This window comes from Euprymna scolopes, chromosome 46, assembly GCF_053919585.1.
Source record: "Euprymna scolopes isolate OS-2025 chromosome 46, ASM5391958v1, whole genome shotgun sequence".
Lineage (NCBI taxonomy): Eukaryota > Metazoa > Mollusca > Cephalopoda > Sepiida > Sepiolidae > Euprymna > Euprymna scolopes.
In genome coordinates this window covers 41,524,704-41,533,140 of record NC_136527.1, presented here as the reverse complement: position 1 = coordinate 41,533,140, position 8,437 = coordinate 41,524,704, and positions in this window count along the sequence as shown.

Below are 8,437 nucleotides of genomic sequence, written 5' to 3'. Positions count from 1 at the left end.
ATATGTATGCATATGTATATATATTTTATATGTATGCATATGTATATATTTTTATATGTATGCATATGTATATATTTTTATATGTATGCATATGTATATATTTTTATATGTATGCATATGTATATATTTTTATATGTATGCATATGTATATATTTTTATACGTATGCATATGTATATATTTTTATATGTATACATATGTATATATTTTTATATGTATGCCTATGTATATATTTTTATATGTATGCATATGTATATATTTTATATGTATGCATATGTATATATGTTTGTATGTCGGCATATGTATATATTTTTGTATGTATGTATATGTATATATGTTTTATATGTATGCATATGTATATATTTTTATATGTTATTCAGATGTATATTTTTTATATGTATGCATACGTATATATTTTTATATGTACGCGTATGTATATATTTGTTATGTATTCATATGCATATATTTTTTATATGTATGCATATATATTTTTTTTCTATGTGTATGCATATGTATATATTTTTTATATGTATGCCTATGTATATATTTTTATATGTATGCGTATGTATATATATTTTTTATGCATGCTTATGTATATATTCTATATATGTATGCATATGTATATATTTTTTATATGTATGCATATGTTTATATTTTCATATGTATGCATATGTATATATTTTTATATGTATGGATATGTATATATTTTTATATGTATGTATATGTATATATTTTATATGTATGTATATGTATATAGTTTTATATGTATGCATATGTATATTTTTTATATGTATTCATATGTATATATTTTTGATATGTATGCCTATGTATATATTTTTATATGTATGCATATGGATATATTTATATATATATGCATATGTATATATTTTTATATGTATGCATATGTATATATTTTTATATGTATTAATATGTATATATTTTTGATATGTATCCCTATGTATATATTTTTATATATATGCATATGTATATATTTTTATATGTATACATATGTATAGAATTTTATATGTATACATATGTATATATTTCTATATATATGCATATGTATATATTTTATATGTATGCATATGTATATATTTTTATATGTATGCATATGTATATATTTTATATGTATGCATATGTATATATTTTTATATGTATTCATATGTATATATTTTTATATGTATGCAAATGTATATGTTGTTATATGTATGCATATGTATATATTTTTATATGCATTCATATGTATATATTTTTGATATGTATGCATAAGTATATATTTTTATATGTATGCATATATATATATATTTTATATGTATTCATATGTATATATTTTTTATGTGTATGCATATGCATATATTTTTATATGTATGCATATGTATATATTTTTATATGTATGCATATGTATATATTTATATATGTATGCATATGTATATATTTTTATATGTATGCATATGTATATATTTTTATATGTATACATATCTATATATTTTTATATGTATACATATATATATATTTGTATATGTCTGCTTCTGTATATATTTTTATATGTATGCATATGTATATATATTTTTATATGTATGCATATGTATATATTTTTATATGTATGCCTATGTTTATATTTTATATATGTATGCATATGTATATTTTTTATATGTATGCATATGTATATATTTTTATATGTATGCATATGTATATATTTTTATAGGTATCCATATGTATATATTTTTTATGTGTATGCCTATGTATATATTTTTTATATGTATGCATATGTATATATTTTTATATGTATATATGTTTTATATGTATGCCTATGTATATATTTTATATAAGCATATATTTTTTATATGTATGCATATGTATATATTTTTATATGTATACATATGTATATATATTTTATATGTATGCATATGTATATATTTTCATATGTAGGCATATGTATATATTTTTAAATGTATGCATATGTATATATTTTTGTATGTCGGCATATGTATATATTTTTATATGTATGTATATGTATATATTTTTATATGTATGCATATGTATATATTTGTATATGTATTCAGATGTATTTATTTTATATGTATGCATACGTATATATTTTTATATGTATTCATATGCATATATTTTTTATATGTATGCATATATATATTTTTTCTATATGTATGCATATGTATATATTTTTTACATGTATGCTTATGTATATATTTTTATATGTAGGCATATGTATATATATTTTTTTAAGTATACCTATGTATATATTTTATATATGTATGCATATGTATATATTTTTTATATGTATGCATATGTTTATATTTTTATATGTATGCATATGTATATATTTTTATATGTACGGATATGTTTATATTTTTATATGTATGCATATGTATATATTTTCATATGTATGCATATGTATATATTTTTAATGTATGCATATGTATATATTTTTGTATGTCGGCATTTGTATATATTTTTATATGTATGTATATGTATATATTTTTATATGTATGCATATGTATATTTTTTATATGTATGCATATGTATATTTTTTATATGTATTCATATGTATATATTTTTGATATGTATGCCTATGTATATATTTTTGATATGTATGCATATGGATATATTTTTGTATGTATGCATGTGTATATATTTTTATATGTATTAATATGCATATATTTTTGATATGTATGCCTATGTATATATTTTTGATATGTATGCATATGGATAAATTTTTATATATATGCATATGTATATATTTTTATATGTATACATATGTATATATTTTATATGTATAAATATGTATATATTTTTATATATATGCATATGTATATATTTTATATGTATGCATATGTATATATTTTTATATGTATGCATATGTATATATTTTATATGTATGCATATGTATATATTTTTATATGTATGCATATGTATATATTTTTATATGTATTCATATGTATATATTTTTATATGTATGCAAATGTATATATTTTATATGTATGCATATGTATATATTTTTATATGTATTCATATGTATATATTTTTGATATGTATGCATAAGTATATATTTTTATATGTATGCATATGTATATATATTTTATATGTATTTATATGTATATATTTTTTATGTGTATGCATATGCATACACTTTTATATGTATGCATATGTATATATTTTTATATGTATGCATATGTATATATTTATATATGTATGCATATGTATATATTTTTATATGTATGCATATGTATATATTTGGATGTATGCATATGTATATATATTTTATGTGTATGCATATGCATATATTTTTATATGTATGCATATGTATATATTTTTATATTATGCATATGCATATATTTTTGTATGTATGCATATGTATATATTTTTATATCTATGCATATGTATATATTTTTATATGTATGCATATGTATATATTTTTATATGTATGCATATGTATATATTTTTATATGTATACATATCAATGTATTTTTATATGTATACATATATATATATATTTGTATATGTCTGCTTCTGTATATATTTTTATATGTATGCATATGTATATATTTTTTTATATGTATGCATATGTATATATTTTTATATGTATGCCAATGTTTATATTTTATATATGTATGCATATGTATATTTTTTATATGTATGCATATGTATATATTTTCATATTTTGCATATGTATATATTTTTATATGTATGCATGTGTATATATTTTTTATATGTATGCCTATGTATATATTTTTTATATGTATGCATATGTCTTATTTTTATATGTATATATTTTTTATGTATGCCTATGTATATATTTTATATATGTATATATTTTTCTATGTATACATATGTATATATTTTTATATGTATGCATATGTATATATTTTCTTATGTATGCATATGTATATATTTTTATATGTATGCATATGTATATATATTTTATATGTATGCATATGTATATATTTTTATATATATGCATATGTATATATATTTTATATGTATGCATATGTATATATTTTTGTATGTCGGCATATGTATATATTTTCATATGTATGTACATGTATATATGTTTTATATGTATGCATATGTATATATTTTTATATGTATTCAGATGTATTTATTTTATATGTATGCATACGTATATATTTTTATATGTATTCATATGCATATATTTTTTATATGTATGCATATATATATTTTTTCTATATGTATGCATATGTACATATTTTTTATATGTATGCTTATGTATATATTTTTATATGTATGCATATGTATATATATTTTTTATGTATGCCTACGTATATATTTTTTATATGTATGCATATGTATATATTTTTTATATGTATGCATATGTTTATATTTTTATATGTATGCATATGTATATATTTTTATATGTATGGATATGTATATATTTGTATATGTATGTATATGTATATATTTTTATATGTATGCATATATATATATTTTTATATGTATGGATATGTATATAATTTTATAAGTATGCATATGTATATATTTTGATATGTATTCATATGTATATATAGTTTATATGTATGCATATGTATATATTTTTTTATGTATGCATATGTATATATTTTTATATACATGCATATGTATATATCTTTTTATGTATGCATATGTATATATTTTTATATGTATGCATATATATGTATTTTATATGTATGCATATGTATGTATTTTTATATGTATGCATATATATATCTTTATATGTATGCATATGTATATATTTTTATATGTATGCATATGTTATATTTTTATATGTATGCATATGTATATATTTTTTATATACATGTATATGTATATATTTTTATATGTATGCATATGTATATATTTTTATATGCATTCATATGTATATATTTTTATATGTATGCATATGTATATATTTTATGTTTGTTTTCATTTTACAAAATACTAAAAGAATACGTAAAACTTTTTCTGGATCAGTGTAACAGAGCACGTGTGAGAAAGTCAGCAGCAGCTGTAAGATAGCTGGCTGGCGAATATATATTTCTTTTAACCTTAATAGCTACTGGTTTTTAAGAACTGGCAAGTGTTCTGACAAGGCTTTGTGTGCAATTGGAACAGAATATCTTTTCGGGAAATCAGATTAGGGGGAACATTTTGTGAAGCTGGAGTTTTTATATAAATTAAAGTTGTGTTTAATATTGCTGGTGTGGTAGACATGTGTAAAATCCGATCTTTGTTTTGTCGACAGAACTGTTTTTATTATTTCATATATATATATATTGCTACCGAGTTATTACTTTATTTTGAATGGACATGTGTTTTGAACGTATATAAATATATGGAGCGTTCAAACAATTATTGTGCCATCTGTAAACTTTTATTTTTTATCTTTGTCTTAACAAATTTTTGAATAGAATCAATTTTGTAAAATGGCCGTTTTCATCTTGCTTTAGATAATGTCGTATGATCTTTACTTTCGGGTATTGCATCCTTTTTTTGCAAGTGGATGTCTTTGCGTGTTATCGTCTTAGTTGCAATCAGGTTGAAGGGAGTGCCGAGAGTACAGCCCAGGCTATGATAACATAATTGTGTTAAATTGGTAATTATCATATGCGTAGGTCGAAATATAAATTGAATACGATTATAAAAATAACAATTAGAAAATCGAAACAATTGTACTTAGAGAAAAAACATTTCTAACTAAAAAATTAACTAGGATTAAAGATCGATTATTAGTCTGTAGCAGTTATATTTTAATGGAATTTGTCTTTCCATTTCGATTAAATGTATTTATTCTGTTAGATTTCCAAGGACATTTCTAAGTCTTTTGTGTGTCAAGAAAAAACAAACGAGGGTTCCGTTGTTGGCACATAGTGATCCACCAGTTGTGACAATGAAACTGCTTGTGACAATGAAACAACTTATGACAGATGAGATACCTGAGTTGGAAAGAGGTATTTAAAGAGTCAGCGCTCAAGTGGAAAAGCACGCTAGCCTGCAAAACATGCCTGGGAAGCTCCGTCCACATTCCATGGTAGATATTTCTCAGGCTATTAGCAATAATTATAATACGCGATTGGTGAACGTCAAAGTCAATTGTGTTTCGTTTCATTAATCCATTATCCCAGGCATTATCTACTTATTTCAGATCACAAATATTATATAACTTATTCCGTAAAGTATTAAGAAGGTGTTTGCAGCTGGATTAATTTGACATTTTTCAGAGCTTAATTTTAGAAACCTTAATTCTAAATAACTTTAACTGAAGCCGTAGAATGCATATAAACAAATCATACTTTTTGGTAGTATTTCAGTGTAGTGTGTGTTCTGTCCTTTTTTAAAACTAGAAGGTTTTAACTACATATTAGTTATAAACGATTAATCACATTCCACCATAAAATTATTACCAATGTGTTTCTTAGGGTATTTAAATATTATGTGGTGTATGGATGGGCGTGCTATATTTGAGGATTGAAGAAACTTGTCGTATACTTTGTGGTGGTGATAAATTCCTATCGTCATTTCCAAAACAAGTTAGTTCTTGCAAAATCGTGTTAACTCAAAATATTCATAACCTTCGACAGTTTTAAACTAGAAAAATTACACTCTAATTGTTATATATTGGAATCGTGACTTAATAACAATTTCGTAATTTGTATACACTTTAGAACCAGTAAGGGTCGTACATGTCAGGATAACACTTCGACAAACGAAATATGCCGTGTTGCAGGTGGTGGGATTAAAAGTTTCATTCCCTAGATAAACGCATAAGAAATGCAATCGTCACAGGATATGACAAAGAAATATCTTACGTGTTTGAGTATAGAAGAGAGTTTAATTAAATTTTGTTACAATGAGGGTCAGGGGTCAACAATCACAAGAATATGATGGATTTTTTAGCAAATCGACTACAAAAAAATTCTCGATCGCTTGAAGGCGAACACAAAAGTGATAAAAAACGCATCCATTTATGAAAAGACCGTTTACAAAGTTCTGTTGAACATTAATATGTTACGTTAAGTTAAATTAACCAAACCTATATAACTAGTACCTTGGATAAGACAATCAGATTTCTGCAAATTTTTCAAGCTTGCTGAACCGAAATACGCAAAATCTGTGTCAAACAACACCCCTTTCTCTGCACTTGGTCAGAGGAGGCAAAGAGATGAAAAGGACTCTTCAATAACTCACATACATGCCTTCATCTCATACACATATTCTTACACATTAGCGAGAGTCTGGAGATCGGAAATAATTGCAACACACAGCTATACACGAACTAAAAAGAACAAGGTAAATCAACACACATACACAGAGCCATACACTCACATAAATATATTACTTACATGTGCATATTATTCACAGTATGAACATATTGACACACACCTATCAAAGGTTTGTGATTACTTTGCTTTCTGTATAAAACACGACTTTTAATAAGGAACGCTCACGGGTTGAAAATAACTATTATATTATAAAATTCTAGATATAAACATGTTATAAAATTTCGTCAAATTTTAATTTAAAAAATTCTGTTTATGTATAAATTAGCACTTGCTAACGGGTGACTGTAATATTCATTAATGTTTAATATATTTCCTTTATAATAAATATGTACGTCACAATGTATTTTTCCTAAACTAACTATTCTAACATTTTGTTAATTTTATTTCAGGTTTTCGATCCTTTAACAAGAGTTTAAGAAATGATTTAACACAAAATTTTATATCGCTGGTGACTTGGGTGGGCACATTTAAATAATTACGACATAAAAGAAGTTGAAACTAAGTAAAAATACACCCTGTGCAAAATGTTATAATCCATTGATAATAGATCAATAATTCTAAGCAGAAAGATTCGTTCACATAAATATAAAACAATCCCTAAAAACATAATTGCTACACAACTTATTATCTACACCGAGGCTTATATGGTTAATAAGTTTATAATTGTTGAATTTTTATCGATATCCTGATGTTGCAGCAGTAAATGATAATGGCACAGTCTAATTCTAATATAGGTAGAACAACAAAAATTGCCACAGTTATTAGTTAGTTTTTCTAGATAAGAACATCCCAAAGTTATACATTTCTTGCATCGTTTAATGCATCACTGGAGATAGTTTTTGGAGACGATGTGAAAATTCAGAATTCAAGCTGCATAATCTGGAAAACGCTTTCCTTTCAAAAACAATTTTCTAGGTTCAAAACGTGAAAATCGGATGATGCAAGGCGATGCAGAGTAATTGCATGGCAGAGGATTTCATAGACGTCTGTGCTTCTGATCTCGATCAATGTGTATTGTGTATATGTCACATCGTTTCTTCTAATTTCATCAAAAGTCTCCTGTGGTGTGCGTGATTTCAAATAAGACAACTGATCACTGCATGATACTTGACAGGATCTATTTCACACCTAACCAATTTCAAACTCTTGTAAATCAGGAACAACAATT